Source organism: Delphinus delphis, chromosome 12 (genome assembly GCF_949987515.2).
Source record: "Delphinus delphis chromosome 12, mDelDel1.2, whole genome shotgun sequence".
Classification (NCBI taxonomy): Eukaryota; Metazoa; Chordata; class Mammalia; order Artiodactyla; family Delphinidae; genus Delphinus; species Delphinus delphis.
Window position 1 is genome coordinate 14646852 of NC_082694.2, and position 13429 is coordinate 14660280.

The window sequence follows — 13429 nt, forward strand, 5'->3', positions numbered from 1 at the left end:
AATAAATATGACAACTTAGATGAAATAGACAATTTCCTTTAAAAACACAAATTACCAAAGCTCACTCAAGAAGAAATAAATAATCTAAAGAGCAATATATCTATTTAGGAAAGTGGCATAATTCAAAACTCTCCTCCAAAGAAACTCTAGGCTGAGATGACTTCATGGGTGAATTCTATTAGACATTTAAAGAAGAAATAATACCAGTTCTATACAAACACTTCCAAAAATATCAGAGAAGAGAACAGCTCTCAGCCCATTCTAAGAGGTCAGGATTATCTTTAAAATGAAACAAGACAAAGGCATTACACTATAGACCAAAATCCCTCATGAACAAAAGTTCTATACAAAACGTTAGCAAATTGAATTCAATAATACATTAAAAGTATAAAACATCATATTGATATGATCAAATGAGGTATATCCTGGAACCAAGACTTAGAAGGTCCATTTAACATTTAAAAATCAATCAATATATCAGTACTGCAACAGGACTTCCCTGGTGATCCAGTGGCTAAGACTCCAGGCTCCCAATGCAGGGGGCACAGGTTCCATCCCTGGTGGGGGAAGATCCTGCATGCTGCATGGCTCAGCTAAAAAAAAAAGAGTCAAGGGGCTCCCCTGGTGGCACAGTGGTAGAGAGTCCGCCTGCCGATGCAGGGGACACGGGTTCGTGCCCCGGTCTGGGAAGATCCCACATGCTGCGGCGTGGCTAGGCCCATGAGCCATGGCTGCTGAGCCTGCGCGTCCGGAGCCTGTGCTCTGCAACGGGAGAGGCCACAACAGTGAGAGGCCTGCATACCACACACACAAAAAAAGTCAAAAAATATATATACTTCAACATACAAACTAAAAATAAAAATCATAAACTTATCTAAACAAAACCCAACATTCATTTCTGATAAATACTCTCAGTAAGCTAAAATTAGAAGGGAACTTCCTCAGTTTCATAAAGGTCATCTAAAGAAGCCTACAGCTACCATTATACTTAATGATGAAAACCTAAATACTTCCCTCTTAAGATCAGGAACCAGGTAAGAATGTCTGCTGTTATCACTTTAATTCAAAACTTGGAGTAGTTCTAGCCAGTGCAATCAGACAAGAAAGAGAAATAAAAGGTATGCAAATTGAAAAGGAGGAATTCAAATTTTTTTTTTTTCAGATGACATAATCACCTATGTACAAAATATGATGGAATCTTTTTTTTAAAGCTATTAGAACTAATAATTGAGACCAGTAAGGTTGCAGGATACAAGTTCAATATACAAAAATCAATTGTAGTTCTCTGTAGTAGCAACAAATAATCAGAAATTTGAATATAAAAACATTACTATATACAATAACATAAAAAAGCAATACTTAGTGACAAACTTAACAAAAGAAGTAAAAGATCTGTACACTAAAACTACAAAATATTGCTGAAAGAAATTAAAGAAGACCTAAATAAATGGAAATATATACCTTGTTCATGGATCTGAAGACTCAGTATCATAAAGATGTCAACTGTCCTTGAATTAATCTATAGACTCAATGCAATTAAAATCAAACTCCCAGCAGGATTTTTTGTAGAAATTGACAGGCTGATGCTAAAACTTTTATGGAACTGCAAAGAATCTAGAATAGCCAAACCACTCTGAAAAAGACATACAAATTTCAAGGTATAACACTGCCTAATTTCAATAATTATTATAAAGCTACACTAATGAAGACAGTGTGGTATTAGCATAAAGATAGAAAAATAAATCAATGGAACAAAATAGTAAGTCCAGAAATAAACTCATACATATATCTGGACAACTGGTTTTTGACAAAGGCACAATGCAGTGGAGAATAAATAGTCTCTTCAACAAATTCTGCTTGAACAATTGTATATACTTATAAAAAAAAAGAACTTAGATCCATAATTCACACCATATGCAAAATTTTTTTTTTTTTTTTTTGCGGTACGCGAGCCTCTCCCGTTGCGGAGCACAGGCTCCGGACGCGCAGGCTCAGCGACCATGGCTCATGAGCCCAGCCACTCCGCGGCATGTGGGATCTTCCCAGACCGTGGCACGAACCCATGTCCCCTGCATCGGCAGGTGGACTCGCAACCACCGTGCCACCAGGGAAGCCCCATATGCAAAATTTAACTCAAAATAAGTCATAGACCTAAATGTAAAAGCATAGATCTGGGCTTCCCTGGTGGTGCAGTGGTTGAGAGTCCGCCTGCCGATGCAGGGGACACGTGTTCGTGCCCCAGTCCGGGAAGATCCCACACGCCGTGGAGTGGCTAGGCCCGTGAGCCATGGCCGCTGAGCCTGCGCGTCCGGAGCCTGTGCTCCACAACGGGAAAGACCACAACAGTGAGAGGCCCGCGTACCGCAAAAAAAAAAAAAGCATAGATCTATAAAACTATTAGAAGAAAACAGGAGTAAATCTTTTTGACCTTGGGTTAGGCAAGGGTTTCTCAGATAAAACATCAAAAACACAATTCATAAAAGAACAAGTTGATTAATTGGGCTTAGTTAAAATTTAAAATTTCTACTCTTTAAAAGACACTCTTAAGAAAATGAAAAGACAAGACACACACTGTGAAAAATCTTTGCAAAATATATATCTGATTGCAGAATATATACTCTCAAAATACAAAAATAAGATAACAAACAAACCAATAAAAACTGACTAAAAGATTTGAACAGACAAGTTAAGGTACAGAGATGGCAAATAAACATAAGAAAAGATGTTCAACATCGTTGTCATTAGGAAATGCGAATTAAAACCACAATGATGGGGGGAAGTGGTAGGGGGCGGGTGGTGGTGGTGGGATGGATTGGGAGATTGGGATTGACATATATACACTAATAGGTATAAAATAGATAACTATTAAGAACCTGCTGTACAAAAAATAAATAAATAAAATAAAATTTTAAAATTCAAAAAAAAAATCCCACAATGAGATGACACTACTTAGCTATTAGAATAAATAAAATTAAAAAGACTTGTCATACCAAGTGTTGATGAAGATGTGGAGAAACTAAAACTCTTGTGAACTTATGGTGACAATGTCAATATTACAACCAAGCAATTTGGCAGTTTCTTAAGATGTTGAACATACAATGACCATATGATCCACCCAATTCACTCCTAAGTATTTACTCAAGAGAAAAATTAATTTGTGACCATATAAAGACTTGTACACAAATGTTTACAGAAGCTTTATTTGTAATAGCCCCAAACTGGAAACACCTCAACGGTCCATCAGCAGGTAAATGGATAAACAGACCATGGCATATCCATAGAATGGATTACTACTCAGCAATAAAAAGGACTGAACCACTGCTACATATAATGACATGGATGAATCTTAAAATTATCATGCAGAGTGAAAGAAGCCAGCCAAAAAAGAGTACATACTATATGATTAAAGTGTGGAAAATTCAAAACTAATCTATAGTGACAGAAAGGAGATTGATGACTGCTTGGAGATAGGGGACAAGGAGGTGTGGGAGGCAGCGATTAGAAAAGCACAAGTGAAAACTTTTAGAGGTGACAGATATCTTCACTATCTTGATTGTAGTGATGATTACACATGTAAAAATGGTACACTTTAAACATATGTAGTTTATTATAAACTTTATATATAAACTTTAGTAAACTTTATTTACATATAAACTTAATCTGTATAATTGACATACAGTAAACTATATATAAAACTTTTTTTAACTTGGGCCCTGAAGTGAAAATGTCACTTCCTGTCATATTTCATTGGCCAGTGAAAGTCATATGACCTCACCTAACTCCAAGGGGTCAGAAAAGAACATTCTTACCACATGCCTGAAAGGAGAGACAATATTTGTGTATAATTCTAAAAAGTACCATACTCAGCAGTAAGCATGCTGATTGTTTATAAATGGAACACTTGTCCCAGTTGTTATATAATAGAATTCACATTCATTATAATTCATTCACATTCAACCACCAAACAACAGTGGACTTAGCAGCTCTTACTCAGAAGACCTGCAAAGATACAGCTATTCTGCTTACAATGGTGAAGAACATACAAAGTCAAATTAGCCATGTAACCCAGAATTCTTCCTACTAATTTTGAAATTAGTGCTTCCTAGAATCTAGGAAAATGTGAACAACCACTTGGTCTAGCTTCTGTCTCCTAGCCAATTAAGTTTAAGGTGGATCATAGAAGAGAGATGGTGGGTCAGAGATTCCATAATGACAAATTCCTTCTCCTGCATTTATTCTCTTCATCGTCAGGAAATTGTTCCTCATATCCAACTAAAAAAAAGTTTTTTTAATTTAAACTAATTTCCTTTTGTTTTCTTTTCAGTCAAAAATATTAAAACAAAAGCTCTATGTCATAGAAAAAGGTTAGCGCCTTAATATACAAAACCATTTGCATATCAGTATTTAACTTTTTTTTAGCAACATGGCAGATTGTATTAATACAGCCCCCATCTCACACCTAACAGGCTTTCTTTCTGAAAAACACATAGAAATACTGTCTGCTATATTATTTTCTGTACCTTTTAAATGCATTTTAAAATACTTCTGATTATTTAAAAGAAAAACAGGGAATTCCCTGGCAGTACAGTGGTTAGGACTCCACGCTTTCACTGCCGAAGGTGCATATTTAATCCCTGGTCAGGGAAATAAGATCCTGCGTGCAGCGTGGCACGGCCAAAAAAATACACATACACACACACAAATATATATATGAGCAATAAACTTACAAGATGAGAAAGAAGTAATTTATTATTCCAAGAAGCAATTTAAATCAAAACAGCAATGAGATGCCATTTCAGATGTAAAATTGGCAAATATTTTTAAAAATGAAAATGCCCAATATGTTCAAACCTGTATTTACAGTAGGATAATCAACTGGTACAAACTTGTTTGTTGTGTGAGAATAGTGGGATTCTGCATAGTTTAGATTTTCTTCTTTTTGATAATACCTGTTTTCTATAATAAATATGTACTACTTTTATAACAAAATACTCACTTTTAATTGAAAGCAATATTGCTATTTTAAAGTTCTCTCTTATCCTTCTCTTCTCCATGCTCTCCAGCTCCAACTTCTTTCATCTTTCCTATTTTCATTCTGAAATCAGATTTACCAAGGTTTTCAGGATGTTCTTCATTTTCTCTATGTCCTTAATTCAGTTGCACTTAGTTTTTGAGTTATCCCATCAAAACAGGTTTGAGTTTTTGAAAAAAGCTTTTCTGCTTTCTTCTTTAAATAATCAACTTATATTTGCATTGCATTTCACCTAAAGCATTCATTAGCCAGATTGACATTTTAAAAATGTTCCTATTATCCATGTTCTTTGTCCAAAAAATAGATTTGTTACATACCTTCTACGTACTCTGGTACCATCCCTGTGTGTCATAGCAGAGATGTATGGGTATCATGTACATGGGTAAATACACATCTGTATGTACGTCCATTTGTACATAACATATTCCAGTCACTGGGCTTAGTGCCTTATCAGCTTTACTTCATTAAACCCTCATAACAATCTCATGAGATCATTGTTTTATTTCTGTTTTAGAAATAAGGCTTAGAGAGGGGCTGTAATATGCCAGAGAATAGCTGATAAGGGTAGGAGCTAAGCCTTGCAGACGGTGTCCAGGAAGGTTTACGTACAGAAATAAAACCATCTACAGCAGACTATGCATGCCACAAATGTGATAAAAAAATAAAGAATTTTCTGGACCTTCACTGATTTCAATAATTCTATCCCACACAGCTGGCTTCATGGGTGTGTCAACGAAATAGATGCTCAGGACCCCAGGTTCAGAGGGATCCTGCGGCTGCTTGGAGTTTAATGCTCTGCAGTGGCCATCTTGAAATTCTAAATAATTTTTCCTTTGGCTTTGTGTTTTGTAAGTGAGGTCTGATGAACACTGGAGCATGTGCCGAGGCCTTGGAGCCTTCAGCTTCCATGCAGTCTGCCTGCGGTCAGCTCCCCGCCTCCTGGCAGCTGGCCCTCCGTTGCCTGGTGCCCAGGGCCCCTGCCCAGTCTCTCCGTCTCCACGACTGCCCTTCCCACTGGGGGGCATTTCCATGTTCTGCTGCCTCCCTCAGTGGGGCCCTGGGCTCAGGTCTGCAGAGGGTTGGGGGACAAGTCGCTGAGATCATGCCTCTCTCCCACCCCTAATACAGGTATGAGCATGTCCTGGTGCTGAGTTGCAGTCCTTTCAGGACCCACCATCTGCTGCTGGTGGCGGCGGGGGGGGGGGGGGGGGGGGGGGGGGGAGTGGAGTCTGCCAATGGAGGGGGGTGTCCAGAGGAGGTCCAAATGCCTGTGAGGACCTGCACTTACCCTGTGAATGTCCCCTGCCCAAGGGAGAGTTACATTAAATTGCAAATTAAAAACCACTGTAATAGGTCAAGAGAGCGAGGGGGAAAGAAAGGAAAAGCTTTATATAGTACCCCTCATGGCACTTTTTTCCTGCTTTTTGAACAAAGGGCTTGCATTTTCATTTTGTCCTGGGTGGGAAAACTCTGCAGCAATGCCAGCTGTCCCATGGTCTGACCACGTGTCATTGTAGCTTCAGGTGATCAGAGAAGGGAACAGTTTACTCCAGGAGGAAAGGTGACTTATTATTTGCTTATTCCACACTTATTTACCTTTGTCGTCAAAGTGTTTGTACAGAGTCCTCCCGCTTGCTGTTCCTGGTGTTGGAAGATGAGGGCACCAGTGACTGCTGGCCGCTGGCTGGCCCGGGGAGAAGGGCTGTGTATTAAATGGACAGCAGCATGCAAAGCAGAGCTGCCCTGCCAGGGTGCCTTCCTCTCAGCTTTGTTGAAAGTCATGTTCTGCAGGTATGTCTCCGGTGAAAAGAGGTTCCTCCTTTTTTTTTTTTTTTTTTTTTTTTTTTTTTTTTGCGGTACGCGGGCCTCTCACTGCTGTGGCCTCTCCCGTTGCGGAGCACAGGCTCCGGACGTGCAGGCTCAGCGGCCATGGCTCACGGGACGAGCCGCTCCGCGGCATGTGGGATCTTCCCAGACCGGGGCACGAACCCGTGTCCCCTGCATCGGCAGACGGACTCTCAACCACTGCACCACCAGGGAAGCCCGAGGTTCCTCCTTTTGAAGATTCCGGCTTGAGTGCCAAACAGGTCTCTGCATATCGCTTCAGGACATTGCTTATTCCTGCAGATAAGGGCCTAGTGCACTGGAAAACACAACGCGGTACCAACGCTGTGGTCATAGTCAGTCAACAGCGTCCTCTCCACAGAGAAAGGACTGGATGGGCAGTTCTCACAATCACAGCAGGGAATGTTCCTGGAGAAGGCACTCAGGCAAGTCTGATTTTCTCACAGGAAAAAAATTAAAATGTAATTAGGTAGCTCCATGCCTAGGGCTTGATCTTAACTCTTCTCTCTCTCTCATTTTTTTAAAATTAATTAATTTATTTATTTTTGGCTGCGTTGGGTCTTTGTTGCTGCACACGGACTTTCTCTAGTTGTGGCGAGCGGAGGCTACTCTTCGTTGTGGCGCACAGGCTTCTCATTGCAGTGGCTTCTCTTGTTGCGGAGCATGGGCTCTAGGCACGTGGGCTTCAGTAGTTGTGGCACATGGGCTCAGTAGTTTTGGCTCGCGGGCTCTAGAGCACAGGCTCAGTAGCTGTGGCGCACGGGCTTATTTGCTCCACGGCACGTGGGATCTTCCGGACCAGGGCTCGAACCTGTCTCCCCTGCATTGGAGATGGATTCTTAACCACTGCGCCACCAGGGAGGTCCCAACTGTTCTCTTTTAATGATCATAAATGCCATATTCAGATCAGCCATAAATACATCATTGTACACTGTCCAATAGTAAGCTTTCAAAATGCAAACCTATTAGTCTGGTAATAAAGAAATAGATCCTATAAATTTTAAGTTAAATTTGTTTAATTGTTTAGAAGATTCCTTAGGTAGGGGGCTTGTGCAGGGATGGGAAGTATGGGAGGAGAGGGTCCAGAAAGGGCAGAGGATCTATGGGAAGAGAGGGGAGAAGCCAGGGGGACAGTAGGTTTCAGGGGGTGGATGTATGCACTGCCTGGCATCACGTCACAACAGTGTGTATCTGGCAAAGTGATCCCAGGAGAAATTGCTGGAGGGTGAGCTGCTCTACCCATATCATCCTTTTTATTATTAGTTACTCATGAAGTGAACATTTATGTCCCTGAAATAAGAAATCTCAAATACATTTACGCACAGGAGATAGACTTAAAATTGCCCCCTTACCTGCCTCAAATCTGTGCTTAGCTGGGTGTATCAACCAGACTACAATGATAAACACCCAATCTATCTACTCAATCTACCCATAGCACTTAGATTTCTAGCCTTTTTTTTTAACCATTTCTAGCCATTTTTACCATTTTTTTTTTACCAAAATGTGTTCTCGATAATGGAGTTAGAGAACAAAGTGAGGAAAATGGGGTTATTTCCTTTGTCTTTATCTGCCCCTCTCCTTGCCCCCCACCAGCAGGCAAAGTAGCAAATGTTGGGATTCGTTTTCCCATGCTCCCTGTCTACCATTCTGAGGTCCCTGCCAGCCCCACTTTTGTTCCTCTGGCTTGTGGAATTGTGTCTTGGAGGCAGAGAGCTCTATGGGCAAAAAATAGAGGCAGAAGAGAAGAACAAATCCCAGGGGCCCCAAGGTAAAGGTCTCAGGCTGTTCTCTGGGCCCACCCCTCTCCCTGGCCACCCAATCTAGAGAGGGCTCAAGGCTGTTTATGAGGGCCAGGACTAGAAGGGGTGCACATCACTTCCTCTTGACTCCCACTGGCCAGAATTCAGTCACTTACCCAATCTACCTGCAAGAAAGACTACAAGCTGGTCTGCCTAGACTCCTGGAAAGAGGCAGTGGTGCGGTGGATCTGTGGTACCACCTCTGCCATGTTAAACAGCTGGTGCCAGAGAACCTAGGAAAAGTCCAGAAATTGGAAACACAGCACTTTGGAAGCCCAGGGTGTTGGGCGGGGCTGAAAACTAGAGGATTTGCTAAAAGTTTCATAAGATATAGTTGAACCTGGTGCAACCAGGCACTTTCCCCGCTCCCAGCCCAGAGGAAGATGTGACATTTACCTTCTGAAGTGAACAAAGAGGCTCTGGACTTGAAAACATGGACATAGCTCTGTGAGGGAGGTGAGGAACGTCATGGGAAACTGTAGTATGAAGTTCAAGCCTAATGGCTGAGACTTGATATTCCCCAGCCTCCTCCCACCCAGTCCCTTGATGCTGACAGTGAAACCTGTACTTTCCAGGCAGGATTCCTCTCTGACAAAAACAAACAGCCCAAGAAAAAAGACTTACACATCCTTCTAGTGAAATGGCCGGGCCCCGATCTTGATTCACCCTAAGTGAGCCCCAGTCACTCTCAGAGAACTTCCAATGAGCTTTTTAGTACCTCACATTTATGAACTTACGAACAAGGAGAGAGTCAAGAATTACCAAGTAGTTAAGGTGAGCTTCTAACGTGAAAGATGAAGTCCAAAACAAACAGATAGAAAATGAACCCTGACCCAAAGAGCAAAAGAAACCTTAGGGGGGAAGCCACTATCTTCAGAGAGATACGAGAATGTATTGCATACACAAAACAAAAAGCACAGGGTGCTACAGAAAAGGCACATCCCTGTGACAAGAAAGAGCCTTTGAAAATTAAAAAAATGATATACAAAGTTAAGAATTCACTAGAAGGGGTGAAAGATAAATTTGAAGAAATCTCTGGAAAAGTAGAACAAAAAGCAAAGAGAGGAAAATTGGAGAAAGAAGAGAAAAAATTATAGGATTGATTTAGGAGTTTCAATATCTCACTAGTAGGAGATCCACAAAAGTGAGAAAATGGACAGAGAAATTATTGAAAAGTTTCCCAGCTGAAGGTCACGAGTTGCCATATTGAAACTGAGCACTGAACACAATGAAGGAAAGGAGACCTGCACTAAAACACATCATCATAAAAGTTCAGAACACCAAGGATGAAAAGAAGAGTCAAATTACAGAGAGAACGGTCCAGTCACAACAGAAGCCATAAGACAGTGGTTCAATGCCTTCAAAATTCTGAGGGGAAATGATTTCCAATTTAGAAGTCTCTACTTGGCCAGACTATCATTCAAATAGGAAGAGTAACTGGAACTAACTCCTAAGTGGTTTAAGAAAAAATATACACATATTCAAAATAAAGACATGATGAAGCAAGTACAGCAAAAATGTTAACAACTGGTGAATTGGTGAAGGGTATTAAGGAGGTATTGGTAATAGACTTCCAAGTCTTTTAAGTTTGGGGGAAAAAAAAAGAATAAGAGTAGAATAAAGGAATTTTTAGGTGTGTAAGGTCTCCAAAGTTCACTTTCTTACTAAATCACTGTAGTTGTGTTCCATGCAAACAAGGGAGTGAAATAACAAAGTGTAACCAGGATCAAAAAAACAGAATCGGGCTTCCCTGGTGGCGCAGTGGTTGAGAGTCCGCCTGCCGATGCAGGGGACGCGGGTTCGTGCCCTGGTCCGGGAAGATCCCACATGCCACGGAGCGGCTGGGCCCGTGAGCCATGGCCGCTGAGCCTGCGCGTCCGGAGCTTGTGCTCCGCAACGGGAGAGGCCACAACAGCGAGAGGCCCGCGTACCGCAAAAAAAAAAAACAAAACCAGGATCCAACATGGAAGAGAAGTGAAGGGTAGTCCTGGAATGACTACATAGCTATTACAATAGCTATGTAATTGGTCTGCAGGGTAACAAGTCTAGCCTAGAGCAGGAGGACCAAGGCAGGTTTATTTCCAATAAAACATGGAATTGATAGATTAGCCATCTGAGTAATTTGATAGTTCAGACAGAGAGTTTGGGAATGAATAAGTGGACAGTGCCCTAGAAAATAGAACAAACCAAAATTTGAGTTAATTATTAACTCCAGGAAAAATGAACAATTGCACAAGAAAGGAAATATAAATGATGTGGTTCAGTCATGAACAAGATTTATATGGACACATTAATATAAAAGTGAATATGTAATATAATCGCGTTGGGAACGAGGGGCGAGAAATGGTGTGTGAATGAAGGGTGTCAAAGAGATCATTCCTCATCTTCCATGGTAAGAAATCAATAGATAATGTATAAAATGGAAAAATCAAGAAGAGCAGTAAAAACCTATTATTAAGAAATACAGAAGTAAACATGAGAAAAATACTTAATAGAATTGAAGGCAGTTGCCTCTGAGGAATGGGAATCAGAGTGGGTAGGGACAAGCAGAGGATCTGTTTTTTATAAGTAGGGTTTGTCTGGGACAGTCCCAATTTATCCTAGATAGTCTGGCATAATTTTGTTACCGTTGCCCCTTCCACTCTCAAAATTGTCCCAATTTTGAAGCCTTGGAGTGTTACTTGATATGGGTAAATACTTTAATAAAAATAAGAAGGGAGGGCTCTTTGGACCCTAAGTTAAATAACCTTGTTTCATCCAGCTCAACCAAAGGCATTGACTTTCTTTTCCTCTAAAATTAATTCTTTATTTTAAATTAAATACAAGCAGTATGTTTGTTTCAAAGCACTTTTTACATTCACTACCTCATTTAATCTTTACAACAGCTTCATGAGGTAAGCAGCCTTTCCCATTTTATAGGTGATAAAAATGAGGTTCACAGCGGTCTTGTGACTTCTTAACAAGGTGACACAGCTAGTAGATACTAGTCTACACTGGACCAGCCCCTCCAATTATGGGTCCCATGCTCTTGCCACAATATCAAATGATAAGGCATTTAAATCATCCCACAAATGAACAGAATCTGAGATTCTGAACCCAGATTAGCAGCCTAGCTGTTAGAAAAACAGATTATGAAAAACGATAAACATTTCAAACATCCTTTTGTCATCCTGGTCTTGGAACAGAAATTCTAATTAATCTTTTCAGTTAGGCATAGTGGAAACTGAAATCATCCTCATGGGAGGACAGCCCACACCTCCCTTAGAGTCCTGGAGGATGAATCCCTGCTGCTAAACCTCAAGACGAGGGCAGCAGTTCTAGTGGGGTTTTTTTTTGTTTGTTTGTTTTTTAATATTTATTTACTTATTTATTTTGGCTGTACTGGGTCTTAGCTGCTGCACGTGGGATCTTTAGTTGCAGCATGCTGACTCTTAGTTGTGGCATGCATGCAGGATCTAGTTCCCTGACCAGGGATCAAACCTGGGCCCCCTGCATTGGGAGCACGGAGTCTTACCCACTGGACCACCAGGGAAGTCCCTGTTTTATGTTTTAAAACACAATTTTAAATTACAAAAATAATGTATGATTACTTCAGAAAAAGAATAGAGATAAAGCACAAGAGAAAAAAATTAAATCATCTAAATCCCATCACATGAAGATGCATACAGTTATCTTTCTTTTTAGTAGCTGCCTAATAGTTCACCTGGGTTTTCCCTTTTTTTCTCTCTTTTTCTATTATTAACTTTACAATAATAACAAAACTCTGCACATGCTTCTTTGTGCACACATTCTATCCTTTCCTCAGGATAAGTTCCCTGAAGTGAGATCACTGTGCCAAAGAGCATATATTTCAGGGGGCCTTCTAACTCGCGCTGTAAATTGCTCTCCTGAAAGGTTGTACATTCCCATCAATAGAGGATGTAAATGTCCATATCCCTATTTCCCACCAACCCTGCGTGTTCCTTTATCAGTGCTGTAATCTTTCTTAAGTGTTTTAACCTTGAGGAACAAATCCAGGGTGTTGAGGATGGGAGGCAGTTAAGACAAACAAGAAATGTCCAAAGTGTTCTTTAGTAACTCCTTTCCAGTCCCTTCTATAATATTTTTCCAATTTGAAACTCTGGCCTGGCTGGTTCCATCCTCAGCCACCCCAATTTTCCCCACCTGCCCCTCTTGCACTCTTTCCTCTCCAGTGAGTACATTTCTTTGAGGTGAAGGACATCACTTTATATGTCAAGGTTTGAACAGCAATATCACCCAGTAACAGCATCACTGTGACATGCCCAAGGATTCTGAAATTTCAGAACCAAGCGTTTTAGAATGTTTAATACAGCCTCCCACGTTGATCTGCCAGCCCTGGAAACAAAGCCACATTGACGCTAATTAAGACACACACGCAGAGGCCAAGAGCCGGTTGTACATTCCTACACCTCCTCCTCTGATTCTTTCTCCCTCGTCCCTGGGCCCAACCCCGCTAAATAATCCTCCACTAGCTGGACACTGAAATGCCTTTGTTTGCTTTATTCTAAAAGGGTACCACTCTGAGGCTACATTCTCACGGTCCATTCTTTGCTTTCCATTCCTCATTTGTTCCAAGCGTGAGGATCACACCCATTTTCTCGCTACAACTTTCACCCCTAGTTCAGGACATTTGACAGCTTTGCACAATGGCTAACGTTTCTCTTGTAATTTCTGGGTCTTCTTCTTCCTCATCAAGGGGTCTGGTAGAAGCCAGCCTTGTTTATTTTATGTA